Source organism: Hypomesus transpacificus, chromosome 23, assembly GCF_021917145.1.
Source record: "Hypomesus transpacificus isolate Combined female chromosome 23, fHypTra1, whole genome shotgun sequence".
Lineage (NCBI taxonomy): Eukaryota > Metazoa > Chordata > Actinopteri > Osmeriformes > Osmeridae > Hypomesus > Hypomesus transpacificus.
In genome coordinates, this window is record NC_061082.1 from 6,816,853 (window position 1) to 6,830,156 (window position 13,304).

General features: G+C 44.0%; 1 protein-coding gene across 2 annotated transcripts in view; it reads left to right on the forward strand.

Annotated features, from left to right (window-relative positions):
* The first annotated feature begins 4,061 nt into the window (after nucleotides 1-4,061).
* Nucleotides 4,062-13,304, forward strand: part of raph1a (Ras association (RalGDS/AF-6) and pleckstrin homology domains 1a) — a 44,655-nt gene continuing 35,412 nt past the window's right edge. The window contains exons 1-2 of one of the 2 annotated variants that reach the window (XM_047046344.1): nucleotides 4,090-4,133; nucleotides 4,446-4,718. The gene's annotated coding sequence lies outside the window, so the exon portion shown is untranslated. Of the gene's footprint in view, nucleotides 4,134-4,445; nucleotides 4,719-13,304 lie in introns of both variants that reach the window. The other variant, XM_047046346.1, reaches the window with a different exon arrangement.

The window sequence follows — 13,304 nt, forward strand, 5'->3', positions numbered from 1 at the left end:
GATTTTCATCAGGTTCATAAAAGTAATCCACAGTACATGTTATATTATGTTTACAATGGTTGTATGGTACTCCAATCAGGGATGTGCTGACCTAAAAAAGTTACTTTAAGTTACTGTTTACTGTTTAACAATACATTTGTTTAAAGGTATTACTGTTTTTCTCGATTTGCAAACACACAAAAACTGTTAATGTAAGCCATCCTCACTAAACTATGTTGCCAATTCCCAGCAGAAAGACCATGTTCCCCTGTCTAGAAACACTATTTTCCCTTTTTGACACATTTCTCTGGTCCATTCACACTGTTTTGCAAATATCTATAAACAACTCTCACATTTTACACAAGACACAATTGTCACCATATTGTCATTTTGAAAACACTGCCGCTCATAACTAAACTAACTAAATTCAAACCAGCGCAATTCAAACACCTTCCACAACCAATTGTCCATGTGTCATAATGATCAAAAATACTCAAAAAGCAATAAGGAGTTTGAAACTAATCAAAAACGCAACAGCTCACCTGTGTTTCAGACAGGTTTGACAAGTCATGCTGACAAGCATGATTGTTCAACAAGCAATTGCAGTACTCTACTGTTGAATGTTTGATTGGAAAATCATCATCCTGTGAGAAGGCCAATTGTGGTATTTGTCTGATTTTATGATTTACACTGAAATAATTTACATATCTGAAATTCAGGGTCACATTATGGGTTCATGAACCTTTTTAGTGTTTTTAATTCCTCTCAGCAGTGTGTAATGGAAATCAGAAGATTTATTGTATTTGATAGTTTTCTGTGTAATTTGAATGCAAAGTTTGGTTTCTACAACAGACAAAGTTTTGATCACTTTTGTATCGAAATGTCAAGGATTTGGTCAAAATTGTGAGAGTATCAAGATGTATGTCAAGGGTTTTAAGAAAACGTAGTGCACATTCAAAAAATGAGTGTTAACAATTGAGAAAAACGGCATCCAAAGTTTTACAATTCATTGTTTACTAGAATAGCCTGTTTGTTTGCCAAACTATGGCTTACGTAAAACACTTAAAGCAACACAAAAGTAAGCCATATAGGAACATATCTTCATACAAAGTTTGTCTACATTTAAATACATTCATTATGGCAGCATTATTATTATGACATTCATCAACACTGGGGTTTGCCTTCAAAAAGCCTTTGCATGAGGGATCATGAGGGATTCATAGGATGACTACCACACATTCCCAGGTCTGGAGGCTGGAGTGGGTGATTGACCATGAGCCTTAGTGAACTCCCGGGGCTTGGTGTTCATGTAAACAGGCTGACAATGTTTCTCCCTCTTTAGCTTTCTCTGTCAAAAAGAAAACATTACATCATATATATATATATTATATATATATTAAGTGATCATCAATTTATAATTAATGATTAGATAAACTGTGCACCAGTACAACGTTTTTGAGGTAAGATTAGTGTCAGACCTCTGAAACCTTGAAAGACACTATTTGAAACTCTGATCCCTGCAAGGAAATCAAGGGGCTGGGTTTGGGGACTGCACTGACTCACCATGTAATAAACAGCTATTCCAGACATGACAATACTGTAGAGAAACAAGGACACACATGCCACCATCAGAGACCAACCCAGAATGCTGAAACAATCTGTGGGTCTCTGCCAAGTTTGGTTGGTGTGTGGAGTTTGGTTGTTTAGTGGTGAATAACAACCCTCTGTGAACAGACATAACCCCACAACATTAATGGATACATTCAGGCCATACTTACTGGTACTAGTGCAGTGAGATCAGTTGCTCTGTAATATATATTTTAGGTGTGAGTATTTGTGTACCTTTCACATACAGAACTGTCCTCAGAGATTGTTCTCTGTACGGTGGAGGGTTATGTACCTCTACCTTACAAGTGTACAGGCCAGTCTGGTTCACTGTCACCAAATAATGTGTGCTGTTCTGGTTAGCACCAATTAACTGGACCCATCCCTGAGATTCATTCCGAGTCTTCCAGTTCCCATTCTTCCTGAGTTGTATGGAGTGCAGACAGAATTTATCCAAGTACAGCTGGTACAGTAGGTCTTCTCCAGTCATGGTAGGGCAGGGTATAGACATTCTGCTGTTGACAGTCGCATTCTGAAAGGCTACCAGAATTGAGGATCATACTGTTAAGGGTTATGCAAATACAGTTTAGGTGACTGTGTGGAGGGAGGTCACATGCGGTCGGATCTAACACTATCTGAGGCTAACATCACCCTGATGTTCATCATCATTGCCGTCCTGGAGAACATCGAGGATATTCAGTTCCAACCCAACTCCATGTTCATGCCAACAACGTATATCTTTGGTTAGAAGAATACACGCAATGAGAGGCTACAGGTGAAATTCTGGCAGAAAACCTAGTTGAGTCGAGTCTGAGCAGCTCAATATATAGTTACAATAACATATTTGTTGTTGGTCCCTCAATTGAGTATGACAGGAAGTCTTAAACCATGCTCCAGAAAACACAAAGCGTGTTAAATAGAAACATGGACATAGTGGGCAGTCAAAGAGTGTATCTCAAAAAGGTTTTGCTGTTGATTGTCATTTTTGTTATTGAGGTTTAGGATGTAGAAAATAATAGTAAGCTTACTATGGTGCACACTAACTTTACCAATCTTTTACCTAAATCCCTTGTAGGTTGGAAAATCATGAACCTAATATCTTGGAATGTATTGCTAAAACAAATCATTCTCCTTTTCAGAGCTGTTATTCTTTTACAAACTTTGAATGAACACCACAGTCAATCTCACCTATGTCCTCAGTAAATCCATCATCCATACAGATCCACAGCAGCAGTACCACTGTCCAAACACCCCCCATCTTGACCTCTCCTGTATGCAAATATCAAATTTGACCTGATTTTGTTGTATGAGCCAGATTTTTTAAGCAGGTACATCTATCTGACAGTGTCAAACTCAAGTAGAAAATGATTGTGGTAGGGTTGTGGGTGGGGTTGTGGATGAGGGGCAACTCATAAACAAAACGCAAGTGAAACTCTTGCAAATCCTTTTGTGAAAAAGGATGTCAAAGGTTGCTGAAATATAACTTTTAGTGAGTTATAGACGTTATCAACCCACGGTCCCAGACACTTCAACTATCTTGTTGTCTGTTTTGTTCCATTACATATTTGCATTGTGACTCATCTTTATTTTCACAAGACATAATTCCTGAATCTTAACCCACACCATGTGTCATGTGTGTGGGTGCCCAAAATCATATTTTACCTGCCAAGAGATGCACGGGAGTCTGAAACCTGAGATGTGGGGGCTGAGAATGGCTGTTGCAGCAGAATTGAAAAACAAGTGAATAAAGTACGGAAGTTTACTGTATAAGTATGGAAAAGATAGTAAGAGAGAGAGAAAGACAGAAAGAGAGAGAAAGAGAGAGAAAGAGAGAAAGGATGAGAGAGAGAGATAGATAGAGAGATAGAGAGAGAGAGAGAGAGAGAGAGAGAGAGAGAGAGAGAGAGAGAGAGAGAGAGAGAGAGAGAGAGAGAGAGAGAGAGAGAATGAAAGACAAAGATGTTTTGGTAGAGCAGAGACAAAGGAAGTGAGAACCACAGAAGCAGCAGCATTAGGTTTTGTCATTTACGTTTTTACCCCTGAGGTGTTTAATAACTTTACTTGAATTTGATGTGACCACCAGGTCATGTACCCTATTCAACAATACCCATAACTCATTATTAGCCTATGTCTTAAAACTTACTTATAAACATAAAAAAATGATGGAAGTCAACTTGCAAATAAATGTTTGACCTGATTGTCATGAAAAAGAAAACAAGGATGTAATCCCTTCTCTTCTTCCCAGCAAGGCCGTTCCCTTACAGATGAACTAGTTGTTTTTGCGCTGAACCTGTCTAAGAAAGTAGTGCAGAAAATCCTAAATGTGCATTATGAAATATTTCACTAGAGGGCAGAGTCTTTTTATTTGAAACTCGCAATCCAGAATGCCACCCTCTTGCCCTGTGCTATATACAGTGTGAAGGATACTCAACAAGGATATGATTAATACTGGGACTGTTGCCCCCAGAACCCACACAGACAGAACATGGCAGCAGGTTGGCTGCATGGAGACTGCATGGAGGAAGACTTGAAAACAGAACAGACCAGGGGTAAATAACAGTAAAACTCTACATAAAACCATATTATTTAACAAAATACAAATAAATCATATGCTTGTAAGACATACTTGTAATAAAAGAAACACTGAATTTACAGTACACAATCTGGCAAAACAATATGTCAAAGAGGACAAAAAGCAGCAATCCAAATGCCTACATTTACAGTTAATACGTGTAATTGCACACTTATAACACAAAGTGGTCTAAGCCAAACTTAATGTCCAACACAGATAGCCCGACGGATTTGACTGCCTTCCAAATTGCAGTGTTTTGGCATGGTTGATTGATCGAGACTGATTGTAGGGCTGGACAGGAAACGGGATTCCATGGACGCGCAGGATCCGCGCTCCCGAGTGATTTTTACAGTATGGAGCTAGATGAAATCAGTGTGCCAGAATAGTTCCCAAGCAAAGGAGTCGGTAACAGCAGAGGACAACATTCTCTCGAGCAGACCGACTGAAACAGAGTGGCACAGTCCTTCAGTCATCAGGATCTGTTATATTATTTCTTCAATTCCCATCCCTGTTGTTGCGGTTTTTAGAAGGATCCTGTGGGGAAACAACTGGATTTCTGTCAGTGAGTAGCATCTTTCCTCCTTGATGCAGTAAATGTTACATTGATTATAACGCATAACGCATTTCACAAGATTATATTTTATTCTACAGTGTCCTACAGCAGCCGTTGGGTTTTACGTTATATCTTCCCATTTGGAAAGACCATAGACGCAGGTCGGCGTGCATTGAGGTTTTTTTACCAAACGTTGAATGGCCCTGTAAATGCTTTATAGTCTAAGAATAGGACATAGCATAATGTGCATGATTAGCTCAGATGAAACGTAATCATCCTGACGATGGGTGTGTATTCTATGCTTCCTGATATAATACCAAATATGCGCTGTGTATCTTACGCCGTAGGGAATGGACAGGGAAAAACCGCGGATGATTCCCGGCCTGAACAATTTACCGGGGAGAATGTGTCTAAATGAAAATTGTAACCGTACCTTTACAGTTTCCTCACAAATGGTGAACTGTAGAAATATATTATTTGTATGACTGTTTTTCACTCCATGAGATGTCGGCCACCAGTCTATTCTTAATTAAGATACACAATTGATGGTTCAAAGGCGTGGCGTGGCATTGATATGGGCGTGTTCTCATGCAAGCGTTTGATCTTGGTGTATCTGTGGTATTTCTGGGTCATCACCACTGGTTGGTCAAAACGATAATCGTGAAACTGCAGCTACATTTTGTAAATGACCAGGAATTCATTTTCCGAAGGAGTAAAATCCCGACACCTGTATTTCTGCATCATGCAGTATGATGATGATCTTGGCCTGCATGAGCTCGTGCATGTATGTGCTTCAAGACATATTAGCCTACCTCCTTTAGTTTGATTTTTATTATTGATAATGTAAATCGTATAACATTTTAGATTAATTTGGCATGAGTTTGTCTTCTGCTGTTACTATCATAGTTGATAGTCAGCGATGCCCGTGACTGCTCACTCGGTCGCCTGTTTTGTAAACTGGTTTCCAACGGCAGGCTATCTTGTTTTTTAATCCTAGATATTCCTTTACGAACACATGGCAGTTGTAATGCGATAGGATTCAATAATCCCTAATCTGACAAATGGCTCTTTATTGGCTGAACCGTTAACATCCAGCAGAGACAGAGACAGAGATAGGGAGGCAGAGAAAGAATCTAGCAGCCACTTGCCATCCCTATGGAGTCTGCGACTGTGAGGCATGGCAAGCATCCACCACTTAAAGACCCAACTTCACTGACCAGGACACATACCAAAGACCCACATTTGTGTCACAATTGTCCCATTTGGTCTCATATAGATAACATTGACTAATTCCATGGAGAAATACCAAATGCACACCAAGTGGTGTGTCTGAAGTGCATTACATCTTTACATTATTGGATCCTTGTATTAATATTGGTATTAGTATGTGTAGGGGTGAGAAGAGGTGACTGTGTGCACCAAGACTGAGATGGTGAGAATGACTCCCCCCCTCTCTCTTTTTCTCATTTGTAATTTCTCTTTCTTTCTCTCTCCCGATGTCGTTTCCAAGTTCATGGAAAATAGAAAGTCCTTCTTTCAGGAAATTCCTCGTTGTCTCCTGGGCATGAGTAAGTGGATGTGTGAATGCAGAGCAGATCTTGAAAAGTTATTAGTAGCTTTGAAGGGCTATTCTCATAATGTTGTTGGAAATAATTTGGTTTCTCAGGTTCGCGACATTGGCTGCCGTTTGCTCTGCACCTATTAGTTTCCCTGCAGTAACAATAAGCTCCCCTCGTACTGTTGTACAGGAATACATCTGCTAAAAGTCTCCTTGAGGTTAAAACCCAACAGTACCTATCTTAGGTATAGAGTTAAGAGCGCATCACAGATTGAGACTAATGTCAGTATCGGGGTCGAAAGCTACCACAACAGCAGTATATTAGAGGGTCAACCTCATCAAACACAATAAGGACTCAAGTATTCAAGAATTCAAGATGGGAGCTGTGTAGATGGATGAATAATGGAGTGGCACAAAGATGCACAAATTCAACAGAGATCCAGCAATAGACGGACATACATCTCTGTCTCATGTCATGGCGGCTGCTGGTGCAGGGGGGTCAGGTGGCTAGCGGTTAAGGAATCGGGCTAGTAATCAGAAGGTTGCTGGTTCGATTCCCGGCCGTGAAAACTGACTTAATATCCTTGGGCTCGGTATTTCACCCTACTTGCCTCGGGGGGAATGTCCCTGTACTTACTGTAAGTCGCTCTGGATAAGAGCGTCTGTTAAACGACTAGATGTAATGTAATGGTGCATACCAGGCCCTTGGTAGGTCCTCAGTCATGACAGAGCTACTGAAATGGCCTTGCTTTTTCTAAGCAGCTTACCACGCAGACTACCTTGGCCTGGCACCGTTAACTTGCAGGCTACCAGGTGGAAGCTTGGGCCATACCTTACTTTTAAAAAGTCCTGGCCTCCCATTTATCTCATCAAATGAGGCTGATTGATGTTGAAGAGATGTAGATTGATGTGCTCTGGCTGTCTTCATGAGCATTTTAAGAGTGAATCTGCCTGCCAAATGGGACTCCCAGCTTGCACGTAGGCACACACACACACACACACTTCAGCATTGAGCTCGAAATAGAGGTGATGAGGGTCATTAGCATCCTCAGACTGCGTTGATGAACCCTGTCGGTGTATGAGAGGATGTATGAGCATGCAGATGTGTGGCAGTACCATGCGTACTCATGACTGTCTGCACACACAGGCCGTACAGATAGGAGGCTTTTACATAACAGACACATGAGGTAATCCTACACCAGCTTCCTGTCCCTTTCTCTTGTAAAGCGTTCTCTCTAACAGCGGGAAAACCAGTCAGGATAACACTGTAAATGTCCCAGACTGCCCTGCTCCCTGCAGTTCAGGGCCAGGATGGGGGTGGCCGTTCTCCAGGAGAACCCTAGAACCTCTAGAGGTCATAGGTTGAAGGTTAGAGGTGAGGATACCATATGGAGAGCTCTGCATGCCATAGGAACATTCCTGCCACGTCCACAGAAATCTTTCTGCTTACCAGACAGGAAAGAGGAGATATGAAAAATACAATTTGTTACATGCTACCTCATGTCTTTGTCACCCTATTAAAATCAGACCATTGATGATTCACGGTAACACGTTCAGGCATTAACAGTGACAATCTGAGATTCGATCTGATCTGCAGTGCCTGGGATGCCTGATAGGTTTGGCTCTGAACTCCTCCACTGACAGAAAAAAGGCTGGCCTATCCCTGTTCATAAAGCATGCAAGCCTATTTGGTAGGCTCTGCTGCTAGGCTAACAAGGGCTGAGTTGGAGTATGTGGGTGGTTGTTGACATAGCCTGGCCTTGCTGACTGACTGACCCTGTGGTAACTAACCACGGGGATGTTCTCCGGCCAACTGGCAGTGACACCCCCCCCACCCCCCCCCTCCAGATCTCTGTCTCCATCTCGGAAGTGTCCCTCAGTAGGCCATCAGGAGGGTGGACAGAAGAACAGCCAAACAGAAGATGGAGAAATGAAGGAGGACTGTGTCAGAAAAGTTGAGCAGACTGGTGTTCTTTTCTGGGGACATTTCTGCCCAGTTCTCTCCATCTGTCCCATGTTCTTGGAGAAATGGTTGTAGTTCTGCCTTTGCGTTTGCTTTTGATTGGGTTCCTTTCTTAGGCAAATACCCTGGATTAAATAAACTGCCAAATGTATTTTATTGAGGGAAAGCAATAACTTTTTACAACACAAGCCCTATTTATATGACATAGCAGAGAAAACAGAAGTCACGGAAGAAGAACCGTGAGCTCCTACCAGCACTGCTACAGTAGTAGTCTCTCCATCCCCTCTCCTAACAGCACTGCTACAGCAGTAGTCTTTCCATCCCCTCTCCTACCAGCACTGCTACAGCAGTAGTTTCTCATCCCCTCTCCTAACAGCACTGCTACAGCAGTAGTCTTTCCATCCCCTCTCCTACCAGCACTTCTACAGCAGTTCTCTCTCTCTCTCTCTCTCTCTCTCTCTCTCTCTCTCTCTCTCTCTCCCTCTCTCTCTCTCACACACTCTCTCTCTCTCTGCTGTGTGTCTTCTTCATAGACACATTAGAAGTTAAAGAGAGGCAACCCAGACATGTTTCGCAACCATGGGTAATTCCAGCTGGGCTGGGCATCCTGAAAAGAGCAAACACATGCCACTTTGCCCTGCTCAACAGTGTGTGTGTGTGTGTGTGTGTGAGAGAGAGAGAGAGAGAAAGAGAGAGAGAGAGAGAGAGAGAGAGAGAGAGAGAGAGAGAGAGAGAGAGAGAGAGAGAGAGAGAGAGAGAGAGAGAGAGAGAGAGAGAGAGAGAGAGAGAGAGAAAGACGCTTGTAAAGACATGGGTGCGTCACCCCCATAAAGCTGTGAAACTCTTTTGGACTGACAGGAGTGTCACCATCTGACTTTCATTTATCTTAAATGAGACGCATGACTTTAGAAAAGCAAACCATTAGTTGTGTAACTAGTTGGAGAGGTCAGTGTTGAAAAAGTGAGCAGAATTTGACGAGCTGTGGGTGCCTAATAAAGACTGTCAGAAGGGGACAGTTGTCTTCTGCAGAGTTGCTAAGCTAACAGCTAAGCTGTCAGTTGGAAGGGTGCTGTTGACTTGTCTGTCTGCTTACTGCGGAGAGAAAGAGAGAGTTGGATAGAGAGTGACAGAAAGAGGAGTCGAAGAAGAGAAAGGAGAAGGAGGAAGAGAGGAAAAACGAGGGAGATCATTCCCTAAGACCATCCTACGTCAGGTCAGATCACTGCATTCATCCGGTGGCCTCTCTCTCACACACTTGCTCTCATTCTCCTTATCTCTGTCTCTCCCCCAGCCTCTCACTCTCCCCCCTTTGTTACTGACCCATTAGGCATAGACAAGGGTCAGCTTCATGGTCCTGGCACAGTTTTAACCACAGACTCTGGAGACGCTGTGAGAGAAAGAGAAGCTTGTATGACATCCCTCTTTCCATCCATCCATCCATCCATCATCCATCCTCCACCATCTTCACTACACAGGATACAGTTTGTCCCTGAGTCCCTATGTCATGCCTAAGGGTGTGGAGAGAAGGTAAGCTGATGTTAGACCTTGCCTTGGGATAACTAGCCTTCTGGAGGCTGGAGCAGACCAGACTCACTAGATAAACCAGCGCCAGTTTCTCTCCTCTGCAGAAGAATCCAGCAACACGAGAAGCAGTGACAACTACGAATGGCATTGATGTCATGTTGAAATTCATGCTCGGAAAATATAATCTCACTCTTATATTTTCCCTCTGTGTTTTTCCCTCTGTGTGAGAGAGAGAGAGAGAGAGAGAGAGAGAGGGCGCCAAGACTCTGAACACTTCCTCATGTCGAGGTCTGACTGGGGGAAGAATGTACAGCTGGGAATCAGGACCTGATATTTCTTCGATGATCAGCCTTTCAATTCTGATCTATGGTCCGTTTTAACATTATTCAACCTATTAGGGTTACATTTACATTTAGTCATTTAGCAGACGCTCCTTAAGAGTGACATACAGTAAGTACAGGGAAATTCACCCCCAAGGCAACTAGGGTGAAGTGCCTTGCCCAAGGACACAACGTCATTTGGCACGGCCGGTAATCGAACCAGCAACCTTCTGATCACTAGCCCGATTCCCTAACCACTCAGCCACCTGACTCCCCAAGTACGATTTGGGGGAGATCTGATGCTGGGTCAGTACCAAGTCTTAACTGTCCCAGAGTGTTGTTATGGCAACAAGATGTCATCAGCAGGACAGATAAAGAACGATTAAAGATCCCCCTAACCCTGAAAAAAGAAAAGGAATGAATGCCAAATGGCCAACCTCCAGAGGAGGAGAAGAGCCAGGTCTGTGGCAATATCTTGTGACTGGGTCGTGTCAGAGACAAGGTTCCAATAAAGAGGAGCAGAGCGTGTCTGGGTCCAGCGTTTGAAGGGGATTGTTGATACTGTAGGCCTGGCCGTTTGTTTTTCATTCCCAGAGGTGTTGAGAGATGTATTAAAACAGTGTGTGTTCTTGGCATATTTACGCCTAGGGCTGATATATATGTGTGTGTGTGTGTGTGTGTGTATGCTGATCTCGACCTGGGCTACTGTGCCGAAGCGACTGTTGCTTCACGTGTCACACGTGAGGTTAATGGTTCAACACGCTGTTGGAGTTCTAAACCGACAGCGAGCCTTGTGTCTGCTTCGTCCATGTGGTCTGGGCCTGTCTCCACTCACTCACCTGAAGCAACGTCAAACAAGTTGAGACAGAGGCTAATGATTTTAGTTGATTCAGACCTGTGTTTGTGTTTGTGTTGTGCACATTGTGTGTACAGCAGGTGTGTGTATGTGTGTGTGCTCTCCTGCGGTTTGGAAGGTGTGTGTGTGTGCCCTCCTGCAGTGTGTAAGTGATGTGTGTGTGTGTGTCTGCCTTCCTGCGGTGTGTAAGTGCTGAGGAGGTGCTTCTGTATGGCCAGCTGGGAGTTCAGATCCCCTCTGATCCCCTCCCTCCCTCAGCGTAGCCACACTCACACACTGCCTGCTCAGCACTTTGGGACTTCACACACTACCACGCACACACACACACTCCATGGTAGTGGGAAGTCACACAAACACACTCACTGTCCTCACACATGTACTCTCTCCACGTTGGCTACCGGCTACACCTATGAAGAGAGATGTCTGCAACGTAGAGACTGTACTGTTGTTCTATCGGCTGTGTATACTAAACTGTTACACCTAACACACTAACTGTTACACCTAACACATTAGGACTATGAGTACAGTGTAACTATGGGGTTATGTAATCAATAGTCTCTCATCTTTCTGTCTTTCTAGCTCAGCCGCAGTCTGCTCCTGCTCTCCATTATGGTGGTTTCCCTGGATTCCCCTCTCCCTCTCTGTCTCTCTCTCTCCTTCTCTGTCTGTCTCTCTCTCTCCCTCTCTTTCTCCCTCTCTCTCACTCTCCCTCTCTTTCTGTTTCTCGCTCCCTCTCTTTCTCCCTCTCTTTCTCGCTCTCTCTTTTTCACTCTCACTCTCCCTCTCTCAATCTTTGTCTCCCTTTCTCTCTCTTTCTCCCCATCTCTCTCTTCTTGTCCCTCCTTCTCTTTCTCTCCCCTTCTCTCTCTCTCTCTCCCTCTCTCTCTCTCTCTCTCTCTCTCTCTCTCTCTCTCTCTCTCTCTCTCTCTCTCTCTCTCTCTCCTCTCTCTCTCTCTCTCTCTCTCTCTCCCTCTCTCTCTCTCTCTCTCTCTCTCTCTCTCTCTCTCTCTCTCTCTCACACACACACACACACACACACACTTTCCTCTCTCAGCTCCTGGATGGTAGGGCTGACTATAAGAACATCTATGGTCGTTTGCGTGGCTGTTGTTTCTGGCAGGACACGGCTCTTCCCCGAGCCCCCAGTCAGACTGGAGGTGGAAACACGAGCCTTTTCCAGTCCTCACCATCTGGGTCGGGTGTCGGTGAGACCGTGCCATTACAGTAATGGTTGCTGTGCGGTCCTGTACACTCGACAAAAACAGTTCGTCAGCTATCGGAAACTCAATGCTCGGGTAGCATGGGTCTTGTGGAGTCTGGTGTAGTGTACTGTGTGATGTTGAACAAAGGAGGTGGAATATGCGCGTGGAGTTCAGAGTCATCTGCTCAAGGATGGACAGTCTCCTTCCTCTATCTCTGTGTTTGGGTGTGAAGACTCTCATAGTATGAGGACAGAATCATTTACAGAGGACTGATCCTGGGCCTGCTGGCGCTGACCTGGTCAGGGGTCATTGGAACAGTATAGTGTCATGTTGGGAACATTCCGGGCGTTGCGTGCTTCTGTCCTGTTCTCCGCGTGGCCTGTAATACCCTCCATATGGGGAAGAAGCAGAGCTCCTGGTTCCAGATGGACTGCAACAGCTACAGGAATCCAATCAGTTATTTTGATGAAACCCAGATCGCCCCACCCTCCCCCAATACACACACACACATGAACACACACCAATACACAAACAAAGTTTTGGATGAAGAGCTTGTATGTATACACACACACACACACACTCCACCCCAAACTGTTGTTTTTGGAGGGCTGCTTTGGTAGATGGAGGGAGAGGGAAGGGAGGAGTAAGTTGCAGTCAGACAGACAGACAGGCAGACAGACAGACAGGAAGGCTAACTTCCTGTGTGTGTTTGTGTCCGGTCAGTGCTATTCACAGACAGGCAGTGGACTGTGTCCTGGCCTGCTGTTCTGCCACCTGTCCTTTTGTTGTCATGTGTCTCTCCGTCATACAGTAGAGACCTCTCCATCTTCCTGTCGACACACACACACACACACACTTACACACACACACTTACACACACACGCCTCCTCTGTCTCAGTGAAAGAGATACCTTCTGCAGTGGCATGCTCTCTACCCCCCCACCTCTCCATTCAACCATATGTGTCTAATTCATCAGCTCATTAATAGAGGCAGCACTGGTTCTCTTCAAATCAGGCCTACTTATTATGGCTCAGTAGGAATTATCTGGTGGACATCTGTTTGTCCGAGTGGCATTACAGACGGATGCTCTGTAAGAATAGAATGGAAACTAATTTAACAGACCTCTCTAGCCTAATTATTTCTACAATTATTTCTTGCCCTTAGATATGTGT